Source organism: Macaca fascicularis, chromosome 2, assembly GCF_037993035.2.
Source record: "Macaca fascicularis isolate 582-1 chromosome 2, T2T-MFA8v1.1".
NCBI lineage: Eukaryota > Metazoa > Chordata > Mammalia > Primates > Cercopithecidae > Macaca > Macaca fascicularis.
The window spans coordinates 161053621-161071203 of NC_088376.1; the positions used below are offsets into that span (position 1 = coordinate 161053621).

The 17583-nt window shown below is 43.7% G+C and overlaps 1 protein-coding gene across 4 annotated transcripts in view; it reads right to left on the reverse strand.

Annotated features, from left to right (window-relative positions):
• CASR (calcium sensing receptor) overlaps nt 1–12074 on the reverse strand; it is a 100141-nt gene extending 88067 nt beyond the window's left edge. For 3 of the 4 annotated variants that reach the window (XM_074033328.1, XM_074033329.1, XM_005547996.5), the window contains exon 1: nt 11225–11433. The gene's annotated coding sequence lies outside the window, so the exon portion shown is untranslated. Of the gene's footprint in view, nt 1–11224; nt 11434–11590 lie in introns of those variants that run through there. The other variant, XM_015446364.4, reaches the window with a different exon arrangement.
• Between the last annotated feature and the right edge of the window lie 5509 nt (nt 12075–17583).

The window sequence follows — 17583 nt, forward strand, 5'->3', positions numbered from 1 at the left end:
CTCAGACAAATTAATCTGACTAAACTTCAGTCTCCCCATGTACACTGGGATAATAACTACCTAAAATTTTTGATAGGTAAACTAAGCAATGTATAAAATCTTTAGCATAATGCCTAACGCATTGTCAACACTAAATAAATAGTAAATGATATTCCTCAGGATAATTTTTTCCCCTAGTATTCCAGTATGACAACTACCAAGAATAGCACGTGGAATGAGGCACAAAGAGAAGAAATTCAGATTACAGAGCACACCAAAGGAAAGCAACAAGAACACCACAAAGCTGGTTCATAAATATGGGTCAGAAAAAACCCGTTTGAACAAAAAATTAATTCAATCTGAAATTATGCAATAGTGGTGTCAGTGTAGCAGTGTAGCTACATGAGCCTGTAACACAAACACAACCAGCACTTTTGTACTAAACGGATGAGGAGGAAATGAAAGCACCACAGGAAATCTCACCCTTTTGCTGGGAGGCCCAGCTGCTCTGTAGCCCTGTTACAAGGAAATAATGACAAGTTGTGGGAAAATTACAAAATGGAGATCACAAGCTCTGGGATGTGTAAGTTGAGTGTTGAGTGCTGTCATAGTGGGTTGATAACACTGCCCAACTAATAATAGAAGTAATAACCTCAGGAAGACGGAGAAGGGAGGGATGGAGGGAAGTGAAGAAAGAGATGGAGGAGGAAAAAGGAGAAGGAGGAGGAGCAGGAAGTAGTGGGAGGAGGAGGAGGAAAGAGTAAGAAGAAGAAAGGAGGAGGAAGAGGAAGGGAGGGGGCAGGGAAGAATATAATCAAAGTGTACGGACCAAATGAATGTGTTGGCCATGCTGGCCCCAGCAGATCTCACTGCAGAAAGTAGCTCCATAGATGTATAAGCTGCCAATGGGTAGGCAAGGACTCTTGAAATATACTTGGATGATAACATGGGTGTTGGGTGAAACTGGGAAGTACAATAATGAAAATGGAATTTGAATAAACATGGAAGGAGGGAAGGGAGTTCTGGAAACCCTCAAGAGAGCCAAGAGAGCCAAGGGTTATAAGACATGGCTAGTACCTCTCTGCCAAGTAGAGGAAAAGTTCCTTCTCATAACATTCATGAGAAAAGTTCCTTCTCATAAAAAAACTTCCCTCTCATGACATTGTGGAACCACAAGGCAAACACTAACAAACCACACACAGGGAAGGAGATTAGGAAGGGTGAAACCTGGCCTATTTTTTTGCCTTCTTGTTAGTGTGGTTTGATTTCACCAAGATAGGAAGGGACAAGTGGTGAGTGGGGGGACAGGAAAGAAGAAGAGTAGAAAGTGGCAGGGGGGTGAAGGAGGCAATCAGTCCTCACCATGGTTGTTCCAAGGGGAACACAGAGATGCATGAGACGGGCCCTGTTTTCAAGGAGCTCTAAATCTAGTTAGGAAGACAAAAATCCCTTGGTGTTAAAAAACAAATGCATATATGATAAATGGCCAACTAGGAACAACAGATGCAGCTAAGTGTGGGCTGTGCAAGTAAATTTGGGGACACTTCATGTTATAGAAGGCCTAGATTGGTACCTGAATAGGTGATAAGGAGATAGGGGTTTCCAAGCTGGGGACTCTGCAGGAATTAAGTAGTGGAGGCAGGAATGAGAAGGCAGGTAGACTGGAGAGCAGGGGATGTGTACCACCATGTGAAATGGGCAGGACAGTGAAATGAAAAGAGCTTAGGTTTTGGGGCCAAGATGACCTAGTTTCTACCACCTACAAACCCTCAGGCCTAGGACTTCAGTCTTCTCATCACTTAAATGAGGGTTATCGGGAGGGTTTTTATCCCTTCCCGGATAAAAAGGATAAAGTATAAAAACCCTTCCAATAACCCTCCTTTCAGGGTTGTCGGAAGTATAAAAAAATAAAGTAACTGTAGTAACTGTGTTACTTTACTGTGACTAGATTTGGCAGATATAATCAATGTTAATCCTTTCCATAGTTTTACCTTTCTTGCAGAATCTCCAAGATTCTCTTTATGAATTAATAACAATCTTACACATTTGAAAAGACTAATTTTGAAGTCAGAGCTGACTAGAGAGCAGGTATATGTATTTCGAACTAATCTCTTGGCCAAGAAACTTTCCACTTTTAACTGTGTTACTGGCACATGGTAAGTACTCAGAAACTGATAAATAATTTTATTACATTACTATTCCTAGAAATAAAAGCACACCATAGACATGAGAGGATAGGGCCGGGGCACGGTGGCTCATGCCTGTAATCCCAGCACTTTGGGAGGCCAAGACAGGTGGATCACTTGAGGTCAGGTGTTTGAGACCAGCCTGGCCAACACAGTGAAATCCTGTCTCCATCAAAAGTACAAAAATCAGCTGGGCATGGTGGTGCATGCCTGTAATCTCAGCTACTTGGGAGGCTGAGGCAGGAGAATTGCTTGAACCCAGGAGGTGGAGGTTGCAGTGAGCTGAGATTGCCCCACTGCACTATAGACTGGGTGACAGAGTGAGTGAGACTCTGTAAAAAACAAACAAATAAGCAAACAGAAATGAGAGAATAGGAGAATGATAATATGAAAAAAAAAATCAAAGATTTTCAGAAATGAAAAGGTTCAAACAAAAAGGTACAATGTGAGGGGTGATGAAAATTAAAGAAGGAGTGGATTAGAGTGGGGCTACCTGCTCCCCTCTCCAAAAGTTAAAAACTTTCCAAACTTCAAGTTGTAACTTTAAATTTTAACTTGACTGAGCATATTGATAGTAAGAAGTTCACTTCTTCAGAAAGCTAAATAAGCTATGTGTGTTCATTTTTGCTGGTGGACAGGAGTTCCATGAAATCTCTGTAAGCTGGAGAGGCAGCTGGATCGTGAGAAGAGCAGAGAGAAGAGATGTCCATGGATCAGCCTCACCATCATTGCTTGGGAGCTTGCAGGAACTACATACATTTGGCCCCCACTCCAGACCCACTTAATCAGATTTTCTAGGGGATGGACATCCTGCAATCTATGTGTTAAGAATATTCCCCACCTTAAAGTTTGAGAGCCCTGGGATGGAGGATTTGGGAAAGTTTCTTGGCCAAGAGATTAGTTCAAAATACATATACCTGCCCTCTAGTTAGCTTTGACTTCAAAATTAGTCTTTTCAAATGTGTAAGATTGTTATTAATTCATAAAGAAAATCGTGGAGATTCTGCAAGAAAGGTAAAACTATGGAAAAGGATTAACATTGATTATATCTGCCAAATCCAGTCACAGTAAATGGAATAAAGTAGATTTGTGTCAGTTCATTGATGTTTTGCTGCTAACTAAGTTACATAAAACCTTTAGGTGTTTAGAGCTTTGAGGATTTTGGAAGTGTAGACCTGTATGAACCCATTTAAGCCACATAACAGCCTTATATGTTAGATACTCTTATCGTCCCCATTGTATAGATGAAAAAATAGGGCCTGGAGAGGTTCCAAAGTTACAGGGCTAACACATGACAGAGCCAGAATTTGAATCCAGGTGGTAAGACTCAAAATCCCTGCTTTCAGCTGCTAGCCTATGCTGCTTCCTATCCATCACACTATATTTAACTATTCCCTTATTATTGGACTCAGGCTTGAATAAGGGAAATGCTTCCCTTATTCAAGAAGAGTTAAAATATTTGTATGTTTCGCCATCCATGTGATTGTCTTCATTTGAAAACCATTACATCCTTTGACTACTTTTTTGAAACCACGGTCTTAATATTCTTCTTGTTAAATTCTATGAACTCTTTATATTTACAAATTTGAACCTTTTGGCATATTTGTTGCACAATTTTTTGAGTTTATTTTCATTTTAATGTAATTATAACTTTTTATACACAAGTATTTTAAATGTTGGCCAGGCATGGTGACTCATGCCTGTAATCCCAGCACTTTGGGAGGCTGAGGCAGGTGGATCACCTGAGGTCAGGAGTTCATGACCAGCCTGGGCAACATGGTAAAACTCTATCTCTACTAAAAATACAAAAATTAACCAGACACGGTGGTGTGTGCCTGTAATCCCATCTACTTGGGAGGCTGATGCAGGAGAATTGCTTGAACCCAGGAGGCGGAGGTTGCAGTGAGCTAAGATCACACCGTTGCACTCCAGCCAGGGTGACAGAGTGAGGCTCCATCTCAAAAAAACAAAACAAAACAAAACAAAAAAACCAAAAAAACTCCAAGTGTTTTAAATGTTTATGTAATGAAATCTACCAATATTTTCCTTCATGATTCTCTGCTACTTTCATACTTAGAAAGAACTTCCTCATTCTTACAAAATATCCACTGCTCCCCTCTCCAAAAAATAAAAACATTGCAAACTTCAAGTTGTAACTTTAAGTTTTAACTTGACCGCGTGTATTTACAGTAAGAAGCTAATTTCTTCAGAAAGCTAAATAAGCTATGTGTGTTCATTTTTGCTGGTGGACATCCTTTGAGTTCTGTGAAATCTGTATAGGGTGGAGAGGCAGCCGAATCTTGAGAAGAGCAGACAGCTAGGAGTAAGTAGAATCAGCAACGTTAACCAGGTCTTTTATTTATAGTTGTGCTTTCTTTGGCAAGCCAACCTTTCAGTACCCTGTTTTCCTAATTTGTGAAATGGAGATAATACCTTCCCTGCCCCGCTGCCTTATTTATCTCCTGACATGTTCTGGGAATCAAACGAATTAACATTAAGAGGGTGCTTTGTCAACTGCTGACTGTTATAGCAGTCTACATATTGAGATTTGTTCATTCACAAAGTCACTCATTCATTTGTTCATTCATTCATTCATTCAGCTCCTCCAATGTACCAGGCACTATGATGGATTCTGGAGTTTCAGTGTTGAATAAGACACGCTGTCTACGCTTGAAGAGCTTGAACAAAGAGGCAAGTAGTGTTAATAACTCCAGTTTACAGATAAGGAAAATGGGGCATAGAGAGGTTGAACAACCTGCCCAAGGTCACAAAGCTAGTGAGCTGTCAAACTGGGATACAAGCTCAGGTAGTCTAATCCCTGGCCCCAGGCTATTACCACTGTAGTGTACTGCCTCTCAAAAGATGAGGATGAATGGAAATTGGTTGATAATTGCAGGGAGTATAAATTTTACTTGTACTATTTTCATTTTTAAGAGTGTGGGGCAGGCGCGGTGGTTCACGCCTGTAATCCCAGCACTTTGGGAAGCTGAGGCGGGTGGATCACGAGGTCAGGAGATCAAGACCATCCTGGCGAACATGGTGAAACCCCGTCTCTACTGAAAATACAAAAAAAAAATTAGCCGGGTGTGGTGGCTGGCGCCTGTAGTCCAAGCTTCTGGGGAGGCTGAGGAAGGAGAATGGCGTTAACCTGGGAGGCGGCAGAGCTTGCAGTGAGTGGAGATTGCGCCACTGCACTCCAGCCTGGGCGACAGAGCGAGACTCCGTCTCACAAAAAAAAAAAAAAAAAAAAATGTGAAAAGAGGTCACCTACCCTCCTCACTACCTTTCCCCGAATCTCTTGATCGACAAGCACTTAGCACATAAAGGCTCTAATGGGCAGGGGCTTGGGGCATAGGGATGAGTAGACCCAGATCTTGACCCAAAGGAGCGCATGATTGGATGGACTGGAAGCCTGAAGCTGTGGTAGAGAGCCTCAGCCTGAGTGTCCCCCTCCAACCTCCCCATCAGCTGTTTAAGATCAGCTTGCACTCTCCACCCCACTTCTCTTCCTACCCAGTCTCTCCCACAAGGGCTACCAGACTGGAGATCTGGGCACCACAGCTGCTGTCTCTGAGTACACAGTGCCAGCTCAACATCTGACATGCATTTGGGGCCCAACTGGTGAACAAAACTAAACTAAAAGCTTATGTCAAATTATAGAATATTTAGAAAAAGTATATGAAAAATATAGTTCTTTCAACTGTCAACTTCTGTTAAGAGGAGAAAAGTAAAGCTTCATTCCTAAGGACAAACAATTATCGAGGGGTACAACTACAATTTCTTTGAACCTGCTTCTTTGTACCTACATGAAAAACAAAAGATAAACAAAAAATATGCTTAATAGGAACTCTACCAACAGAAAATATGGGAGGAAGAAGTCAAATTACTCAATTTTTCTATTTGTTAGTAATTTTACTTGCATGTGTGTGACAGATTTGTTGAAGGAAGAATGGCTAAAATTAGTTTCCTCTCTGCAGGTATCATACTACCTTTGCCCCCATCATCACTGATAAGCATTCACCGAGGGTGGAGGAAAACAGGTTTCCACCCTGGTTTCCAGGGAAAAAAAAATCAATCATAGATGAAAAACTCATTAAAACAAATTAATTCAGGTTACTTAACCCAAGAAATCTGCATGCTTCCTGTTTTTTCAACGTGAGGAAAGACCTGGGGATTAACTGAGCCAAAGGATATGAGCTAGTTAAGCACCTATCATACGCCACACATTGTATTTAGCACATTTAACTCATTTAAATGTCACAAGACAGATCTCAAAGAAATGTCCACCACTAAAAACTGAGGCTCAGCTGGGTTAATGTCATGCTGAAGGTCAGAGATAGAAAGCCCACTTTCCACCAAACTAGACTGTCCATGGCAGAGGCAGACCTTGTTTTCCTCATTTCATACTGGACCATCTCGCTCATTTGGCTCTGCCTAATTATAATGCTCATTTCTGTGGCTTCGAGTAATAATACAGTTGTTTGAGCAACTGAATCCAAAAGCACACCCTTAATCAGCACTTCCACCTTTGGTGGAAACAGTAATAAAGCTCTCAAAAGCTTTTCAACAAACACTATCACACATGTCTGTATTGTTTCCTGCCTTATGAATGGATACTGTGGTTACCAAGACTGCATTGCATTATGAAATAGGAACTACCTGAATCCTCTAATTCTCATGGACTTTAATAAAGTCCATGTGGGCACCTCAATTAGTGCTTATTGTATATGAGAAGACATGAGAAAAAGGAGAAAAAAGTGAATCAGGCTGGTGTCAGGCAAAAATTGAACCAACAGTACCAGGCATGAGTGAGGGTTACATGTGTCACTTCAAGGCAGTGACAAATAGGTGAAGTCTAATGTCTATCCCCTTTGAACTGAAAGTCTCCCAGAAATAGAGAGAGAGAAAGAGAGAGAGAGAAGATGGATATTATATTTGGTATGGATTAACTGATCCTATTTTATGTTCAGACACAGAAATGGTCAAGGGCTCTTCTGAATCAGAGATAGCATTTTTTGGTACCAATCATGAAGTTCTCTGTATACAAGCACTTCCCAGATTCCTGATCCCCAGTCCTGGTTGATACTCACTTCTTTTTTTCTATCCCAAGATCACTTGATTGACAGAATCAAAGGATAACAGACCAGAATCTCAGGCTTCACCTCCTCAAATCCTCTCCCTCACTGACCACATCTAATGAATAACTTAGTTCTGTACTGGAGTCTACTTTGGCGATATCTCAAGCATTTAGCTCGTTTTCTTCTTGGTTACTGCCATGACCACGGTGGTTCAGGCCATCATTACCATTATCTAAATGGTTATAATGTCTTTAAGTGGTTACTTTGTTCCAAATGACCCCCCTCCAACCCAGCATCCATATGCAGCCAGAGTGATTGCAAAAATGCTCAGGACTCATTCCTCTATGTAAAACCCTCCAGCAGCTTCCTTTGTCCTAGAATAAATAATGAATAGCCAACAATTCCTGAGTACATAATCTGTGCATATCTTATCTGAATCTTTGCAGCAATCCTATGAGGGAAGTACTACCTTCATTATCATTAATTACTGTGGCTATATTACTTAAATACGGTGGCTAAATTACTTAACTGAGATCCCACAGATAGAAAGTGGCAGAACCACGACTCAAACCTTTGTTTCTGTGACCCCATTGTGCATACTTTAGCCACCTTGCTAGCCTCCCTACCTCTTGGCTCCGTATGCTCAGCTCCTTTGAACCACTTGCAGGTCCTAGAACTTGACATGATGTTTCATGCCTCTGGTTCAGTTGTTGTTGGTTGCTTGTTTTTGCACATGAATCTCTCTCCCATTATACTTTCTTCTTTTGTCTACCTGGTGTAACTCCTCATCTTTCAAGATTCAACTCAAGCATTACCTCCTCCAAGAACCTTTCCCTGACCCTTCCTCTTTTGGTAGAATTGACCACTCCCTTCCCTTATACATCAACATACCCTGATTATGCTTTCATTGTAATGAACACAATACTACCTGCACATGGATGAGCATGACTACCTCTCTTAGACTTCTATGAACTCCTTACATGTTGGGACTCTGTCCTAGTAATCAATTTTAATTATAGTATCTAGCACAGTTCTGGGCACATAAAAGGTTTACTGTAAACACTGTTGAATGAATAAAAATATTTGTTTGAATGTTAAATATGTTGCTTGGTTACAGCACCCCAGGAATTACCTTGTGAGATTTATATTTACAGCATCAGTGCAATTGGTGATTTTTTTTCTTTACTGAAGAGCTGTATGTGAATCTTTGAAAAGGATCACGAAGCTTTAGAATAATCGAAAAATTCTGGCATCCTCCCAATTAGAGCAGTGGCTAGGGATGGAGGGAAGATATTTCAGTCCACCTGCCACACCTATTTTCACCTGTTAAAAAATCTATTTAGTGATAACATTGAACAGTCAGTGTATAAACCATATTTGGTATCAGGGTTATATATATTTACCTTATTAATGGGAATATGGATGATTCACAATTGAACTGCAATACATACATTTTGTTGTACACAGTATAATAAACGGATAAGAATAATGTTAATCGAAACATTTAATTATAAAGCAAGAATACAGCAATGATAAACCATGACCAACTGAAGACAATGCAACTGATACTCTGATACTGTGATAAAGAAGCATTCTTTCCCAAAGTGCCAAAAATGCCAAGTTGGCATATGTGCTCATGTAGTACAGCAAATGTCACATGGCAGTCAGTCTTCTTAATGACTAGCAGCCAAACACTATTCTTAATGGATACATCCTGGTCCTATGTCAACAACAAATATATCCTCAATCTTCCTCTCCATCTTTGAATCTTGGCTCAAGGGAGATCTCCTTGAGAAAGCCTTCCCTGGTCTCACAGTTCAGTTTGTATAAACCCTCAAAGAACTTTGTTTCTTTCCTTTAGACAGTTTATCTTAGTTTGTAATAACATATAGTCAATATTTATTTTTCTAACAGCTGCCACCTCAAAGCATCTGTAAGCTCCAGGAGAGCAGGGACCTCACCTGGTTTTATATACCTTTTAGTTCCCAGTGAATGGTACATAGCCAGGCACTCTATAAACATTTTGAATGATGAATGATGAACAATTTTGTTTACTTCTTACTCATTCCCCTGTTACCTTAAGAATTATATGCGACTCCTCACCAGTCTCAAACTTGTAGTCAACTTCTTCCTCTTCATTATACACCTACCCTATCACAAGGATCAGTCATTATTTTCTCATCCTCTCCTCCCCACTCTCTCCCACCAAAAAGTCTTAGAAGCGGCAGCTTCTAATCAGCCTGAACTTTCTGACATGGTTGGGATCCAGTTCAAGGTTATGCAATATGAAAAGATAAACAAAATAAAGGAAAAATGTGGAGACTGGAGTACCTATTAGGTGATTTTAAACAATGGACACAGCTCCTAAAGAACCCGCTAATTCAGTAAAAAAATTTTTTAAATTAATTTAGTTTCAACCACTCTGTTTTATCATAGAGACAAAAACTGGTTGATTTGCTGATTGTTTTCACTTACTATGTTTTGGCCTAACATAGAAGTCTTGAAACAGAGCTGACTGTACTGATTGTTGGCAGGAAGTAACCTGCATGTGTGGTCTCTTAGCAAATTATATGGGGACTGTTCCTAAATGACAGGGCTCTGTGCTTGAGGAGTCTTCTGCACTCAAGGGTCTTGGCCTGCTTCTTCCTTTCTACTTCCCCTCCAACTTCCCCTACATCTTCCCCTCCCACCTTGTCCACCACAAAGCTTTGTCCCTCAGGCCCTTCATGGAACACCTCCCAGGCAGGTATAAAGCACCCGGTGTCCCAGGTTCCTACAGAGGAAAAAATCCTAGGCAGACCAGTTAGGGGATCCTGGAGTGGAGACGGGAAAAGCAACAGCAAGGTGTGACTGATGAAGTTCTGTTTTAAGGAATAGGAACTGCTGTGGTGTTAAGTTCTGGAAATCCAGAGCATTTCAGAAAACAGCCTGCATTATTTCCTCTCAATAACAGACTACCTAAACTGCACTTGGAAGATCCAGTTTAAGGGGAAAGATAGGTGTGTTTAGAACTTGTCATGGACTGTTCCCCAATGTGCCTTTTCTTCAGATCTCTGGGATAGTTGAAGCAAGTAAATGAAATGTCTTCTCGTTAGTGGGCTCCCTACCCTGAGGAACACCTTGTGAAAAACATTTGAGGACAAGATAGGCGTTGCGAGAAGGAACACTGGAGATTAAAGGATGTGGGCAGTGGTGGTGACATCATTTTCTGGCTAAAGAATCAAAAGACGGCGACAGAACATGTAGAGTGTGAAAGGCTATGAGTATAGAAAGGAGATAGCAATAGACACATGCTAGTGCAGGCAGTGCCTCTAGAAGATAAATGTTTGTATTATTTGACTTAAAAAATAAATATATGCATGTTATCTATTGAAAGCTATAATGTTAAAATAATGATAAGACTCCATCAGTCTGGTATGCTTTTTCTCCCCAGGAAATACATACGGAGGCTGGTGATCAGGCCCCGGGAACTGACAGTCTAATTTGATGCCACTGAAGCAAAGTCCCCAAGGAATTCTGGCGGCTTGGACCAGGAATTCTGCAGGGACACTGACGGCCCCTGGGGCCAGAGCTGACGCCGTGGCCCTCCCCTCCATATTCATACACTCTGTGAAGCTACCTGTCCCCTTGTTAACACATGGAGAGCGAGTCCTTTCTGACTACATCACAGGCAGAAGCAAGGCAGAGGCACAAGAAACTACCGACAGCAGGCGTTTTGGTGTGCACTCCCGTTCATTGGCGTAGGTGACCCGCTGCCCCTTCTAGGGGACACTGAACAGTCCAGTTCTGAGCCGGGGAAAGCCTTGATCCTATAATGTGGTCCCTACTTTCCCCCACGTTCACGCCCAATGCTCCCAGGCTGGAGCTGCTCCGGCGTGTGCCCCTCGTTCGGCCCCGAGCCCTTGGCCCCCAGACCCCGCCACGGCCCCTCCCCCACTGGGGGCGCTTTCCGCCCGCCCTCCTCGGGTTCCCTGGTCCTACCAGCGCCTTGGCCAGGGCTCCCTCGCACAGAGGCAGCTCCAGCCCCTCGGCCGTGGGTCTTCACGAGGCTGGGCTTGTGTCTGATCTCAGGACGGCGCGCGGACCCTGCTCCCTATGCGAAGGTCACGGTCTCGGAGAGGTGCGCATGGCTCACTGCACTCCCTGCGCCCGCCTTCGGGACCGGCCGCAGCAGCCCCCGCAGACCCTCTGGGCAGCCGCGGCGGCCCTGGCCCCGGAGCTCCGCCCCTCTCGTGCTCCCCGCCCGCTTGCCCCCTCGGGGTCCCGGACTGCTGAGCCCAGCTCCCCTTGGAGCCCACTCGCGAGCTGCCCTCTAACCCCCACCCCAGTTAGTCCCCGTTCCCTCACCGTCTCCTTAGCCCGCAGATAGCTTAGCTGACTCTTCAGGGTCGCTGAGGGCGCGTCTTCCGTTCCCCGAGGGCCACACGCCGGCTCGGGTCCCCAGCAGACGGTGAGCCCCGCGCTCAGGTCCTCTCCTGCCCTCTTCCGTGCCGAGCCAGGGGTTCCCGGCTCCCAAATCCTGTTCCTGCTGCCTGCTGTCGGGGAGGTCCTCTTCCCGGACCCCTACTCCTTGGCGATGGAAAGAGACTTAGAGGGCTTACGACGCCACCAACGTTCTCTGTGCCGAGGGTGGCACAATTTTTTTTTTTTTTTTCTGATATAAGGCCAGAGATTCACAATAAAATAAATACAAATCGCGTGCCCAAACTCTTACTTATTGTGCAAGACTCAGGTCAAGCGTTACCTCGGTGCTGACAAACAGCTCCCTGCTTCCACTCTCCTGCGCGAAAGGGCGCGCGATCCTCCCTGGCTGCAGCCAGGCGCCTGTTCTACCCGACTCCACAGCTCGCTGCTTGGAGGCCCCGACCTGGCCTTGCTTATCCTTGTCCCTAGCCCCTGGCAAGGTGCCTGCCACCCATCACAGCACTAGAATATTTTATGAATAAGTGGAAAATTAATTTCTTTTGTAGAAAACCATTTGCGTGTGTGTGTGTGTGTGTTTGGCTTTTTACCCTCAAATAAAGCATACTCCTTTGGGTGGGCAATTTGCTAGTCTCTATAAAGAAACACCAAAAATATCCCCTTTAATGCAGTATTCCATGCTTGGGGAAATTTCCAGAACAAAATAACATTCATGCGGAGATGTTTTTTAGGAGGATCATTTACTACAGAAAAAAAATTTGAAAACCACAAAAAGTAAACAGAGCCAAACTGTCAACAGTAGGAAACTGGTTGAGTAAATTAGGGTGACTTAATGGGATATTATACAACCGTTAAAATGATAAACATCAAGACAGAAGTGCTTCAAATTCTTTTTAGAATAAGGAGGGAGTATGTATTTATTTATAAAGAAAAAAAGGGAAACATGAAGTAACATGATAAAATGTTTGCAAATTATTGTTAAGCAAAAAGCAGAAAATTGGGTCATTTACCCATGTTTAATAACTTCAAATAAAAATGCAGATTTCTTCTCTGCAAATCGGCCATAACATCTACCTCAAGGGGTCCTTGGAGTGTTCAATGAAATAGTCAAGGAAAGTGCCTAGTACAGAATGGATACTCAACAAAGTTTCCATTTCTTTTCTTCAATGGAACACAGACTCAAATCCAGCATGTCAAACACATCCTCATTATGGCCCAATTCTACCCATTTGGCTTCCTTTCCCTCAAATACAGCGTAGGAGAAGGAGCTGAGCAAATGCCAAAGAACCAGGGAAGGAGGAAAATCTAGTTAATAGGAATAAACGTGAAGTCCTCCCTCAGGCCGAAACACCTAGCAATACAAGTTGGTAATGGGGGATGTGGCTCAGTAGTGCTCTACATCAAAATACCTTAGATTTTATTTTAGTTGGCTACAAGCACAACCTTGTGAACACCCAAAGGCTGAATGAGTTCAGTTCAAAACCTGAATGAGGCTGCAATCTTAGGCTGAACTTATCCTCTTCAATGGTCAGGTTACACCTGGGCATAATGTCCAAATCTGGGCACTATCTTTAAGAAAGCATTACTCTGAAGATCTATTATTGCTTCCATTGTAAAGATGAAGAAACTATGCATACAGTTTCCAGTATTTAGGGTTGGGCTGCTAGGAGTTGGCAGAGCCAAGAGCTGAACCAAATCAGCTTGACTTACAGTCCTGGTGCTTGATCACTTTACCAGTGTGTCCCAGTGTGTACATCTTCCAGTAGAGATTGGAAGCATGGTGTTGGGTGGTACACAGACAATAAAATTAGATAACAGTGGATCACAAGGTGAAAAAAGATATGCCCTTCTCACTTCTTTTGTTCCTATGGATTATGTCAAGGAAGGAGTATCATTTTTGTGGTATTTGTCTTTGCACCCCTGTATAATACTTGGTAATCTCCTGTTTTAACAAAGAGAGAGCTTGCCTCTCGTTCAGAACCTTTGCTAGGCAACAACTCCTAAGTAGAATTTAATATCATCACTTTCTCTTCCATCCCCTTATGCAGTTAGGTTCCAATAGACATAGTTTTCCACTTACAAAGTGATGTGGTTTCCATTTAAGGTAAATTTTCTTATGTGAGAAAAATGAGCAACTTGAATGAAAGATATAAAAGAACTAATAGGACCAGTGATATTTAAATTTCATACTCTATTATGACCAGTGGATAGAAGGAATGACAGGCAGGTTTCTGTCCACAGTGAATTAGGGCTGCCTGGGAAGATGCTGAAGGACTGCCTTGGGAGCTCAAACACTATGGCTAGAAGCTTTAAAGTTCCTGCCAACCAGGAGAATCTGGGATTCTTGACAGCAGGGCTTCCCAGGAATCTGACCTCTAGAAACACAGATTTTAGTGTAAGTTACATTCACTGCTTTTGGACAGCTCCCAAAGAAGAGTTCCAAGTAAGCTGAGAACAATAGCAGCACCTCTGTGACCATGTATAATTAACAGAGCACTAGTGAGAGGTGACAACGTGCTAGCAGCCCTCACTCTCAGCGCCTCCTCGGCTTCCGCGTCCACTCTGGCGGCGCTTGAGGAGCCCTTCAGCCCGCCACGGCACCATGGGAGCCCCTCTCTGGGTTGCCTGAGGCCAGAGCCGCCTCCCTCTGCTTGAGGGGAGGTGTGGAGGGAAAGGCGCAGGCAGGCGGGAACCCGGGCTCCGCGCTGCGCTTGAGGCCCAGTGCGAGTTCCGGCGGGCGCGGGCTCGGCGGGACCCGCACACAGAGCTGCCGGCCGACCCGGCCGGCCCAGGGCAGTAAGGGGCTTAGCACCCGGGCCAGCAGCTGCGGAGGTTGTGCCGGGTCCCCCAGCAGTGCCGGCCCGCCGGCGTTGCACTCAAATTCTCGCCCGGCCTCGCGAGGCAGGGCTCGAGACCTGCAGCCCACCATGTCTGAGCTCCCCCACCTGAGTTAGGCTCCCGCCGAGCCTCCCCGACGGGCGCTGCCCCCTGCTCCGTGGCGCTCGGTCCCATCGACAGCCCAAGGGCTGAGGAGTGCAGGCGTGGCTCGGGACTGGCGGGCAGCTCTGCCTGTAGCCCCGGTGCAGGATCCACCAGGTGAAGCCCGCTGGGGTCCTGAGCCGGATGGGGACTTGGAGAACTATTATGTCTAGCTCAGGGTTTGTAAATACACCAATCAGCACTCTGTGTCTAGCTCAAGGTTTGTAAATACACCAATTGGTACTCTGTATCTAGCTAACTCTGTGTCTAGCTAACCTAGTGGGGACTTGGAGAACTTTTCTGTCTAGCACTCTGTGTCTAGCTCAAGGATTGTAAACGCACCAATCAGCACTCTGTGTCTAGCTCAGGGTTTGTAAATATACCAATTGGTACTCTGTATCTAGCTAACTTAGTGGGGACTTGGAGAACTTTTATGTCTAGCTAGAGGATTGTAAATACACCAATCAGCACCCTGTCAAAACGGTCCAGTCAGCTCTCTGTAAAGTGGACCAATCAGCTCTCAGTAAAATGGACCAATCAGCAGGATGCGGGTGGGGCCAAATAAGGCAATAAAAGCAGGCTACCTAAACCAGCCAGCTGCAAGCTCGTCGGGAGTTCTTCCGCAGCGTGGAAGGTTTGTTCTTTTGCTGTTTGCAGTAACTTGCTGCTGCTCGGTCTTTGGGTTCATGTTGCCTGTATGAGCTGTAACAGTCACCACGCGAAGGTCTGCAGCTTCACTCCTGAAGCCAATGAGACCACAAACCCACCGGGAAAAACGAACAACTCCAGATGCGCTGCTTTTAACAGCTGTAACACTCACCACGAAGGTCTGCAGCTTCACTCCTGACAGAGAGACCACGAACCCAGAAAGAAGAAGCTCCAAACACATATGAAAGTCTGAAGGAAAAAATTCGGTACGCACCATCTTTAAGAACTGTAACACTCACCGCGAGGGACTGCGGCTTCATTCTTGAAGTAAGTGAGATCAAGAACCCACCAATTCCAGACACACTAGTAGATTCTCTCTAAAGTAACTTTTGAAAGAGACAACATTTGGGATGTTTGTTTACACGTCAATCATTTACTCCCTTACACCTTCTTCTGGTGTTCCCTCTATTCGTAACATCCCGAGGGCCAAGATGATGGGGCTGTTCTTCCTTCCTTTCGTGTTCCGGCATTTCTCATCCCCAAATTCCATATCTTGTGGCCTCTGTTTCCGCTAAGGCAGCTCCCCTTGCTATTTATTTTTAACCCTTTGGACCAGTATTAAAATGGATGTGCGGGGAAAAATGGGTACATAGGGTCACCAGCAGTTAAAAAGTATTTTTGGTATAGGAAATTTATTTTGAAACCATGAAGTCTGAAAATTCATAATGTACAAAACCGTAATCTGATTGCCTTATGGTTCAAGAATATTTGGTGTGTAGACATCACCTGGGCCCGTGATTGCTAAGAACAGAAAGCCACTTGGGAACCTATTTGGAAGATAAGCTGGAGGGAAAAGATCATTCAGACAGTCTAGTGGAAGGACTAAATGCTTCCACTGGAGGAGCTGCATCAGGGGAAGCTTGTTCGACTGGATTAGGAAGCTTTTTCCTGAGACACCTCTGATGCCTTTTCTTTCCTCACGCACCATCTCCAACCAGCCACAAGTGCTGACGGCCTGACTTTCAAAATACATCAAGACTCAACCTCTTTTTCCTACCTCCACCACTACCAGCCCTATCCAAGCTGGCCTCATCTCTCTCTTAGAAGACCACCTATCTGGTGGTTCTTCCCAAAGCAACTGCAATGATACGTTTAAAAATAAACTTGGGTTCGATCATTTCTCTGCTGAAAACCATATCTGTAATGGATTCCTGTCTCAGAGTGAAATTCAGTAAAATTCATGGTCCATTAAAGCCAGCATCATGTGGGTCCTGGCTATGTCTCTGATCTTCTCCCTACCATCTTCCTTGGCTTCACACACACTGGTTTCCTTGCTGGTCTTTGGATGTGCCCAGCATACCCTGTGTTGGACCTTTGCATTTCGTTCTCTCTCAGTCTGGGGCATTCTTCTCCCTTCTTTATTTTTGTTTTTTTTTTGAAACTGAGTTTTGTTCTGTCACCCACGCTGGAGTGCAGTGGCACCATCTCGGCTCACTGCAACCTGCACCCCCCGGGTTCAAGTGATTCTCCTGCCTCAGCCTGGTGAGTAGCTGGGATTACAGGCACGCACCACCATGCCTGGCTAGTTTTTGTGTTTTTAGTAGAGATGGTGTTTCACCATGTTGACCAGGCTGGTCTTGAAGTCCTGACCTCAAGTGATCCACCCACCTTGGCCTCCCACAAAGCTGGGATTACAGTCATAATAGAACACAGTTTTAAAGTGAACATTAAATACTCTGTTCTTTAAAAACATTTAGGCAATCCTAATACTGTGAATTTCTCATTGACTGTCTTTCCTTCTGGATTCCCAGTCTCCTGTCTCATTAGTGTAGCATTTTCTCAATCTCTCACCCACAGCCCTAACTCCTCTTGGATTACTCTAAGAAACTCAGTTGCCAGCCTATTTTTTTGTTTTGTTTTAATTTACTTATTTTATTGAAATATAGCACACATGTATAAATCTGTACAACTTGAATAGCACTATAGAAACCCTCCATACCCTTTTTCATTCTGTAAAACCCACAGAGTAACCACTAACCTGATATATAACACTATAAGTCATTTATATTTGTATTAATATAACTATTTAGTAAATACTTCTTTGGTCTAGCTTCTTTCAACAACATTTGTGAGATTCAACCATATTTTGCAGTAGCTTTTTTTCCCTTTTCATTGCTATATAATATTCTGTTGTATGACTGTATCACAATTTATCGAACGATTTTACTCTTGATGGACATTCAAGTTTGCTTCCAGTTTTAAGCTATTATGAATAATGCTGCTATCAACAT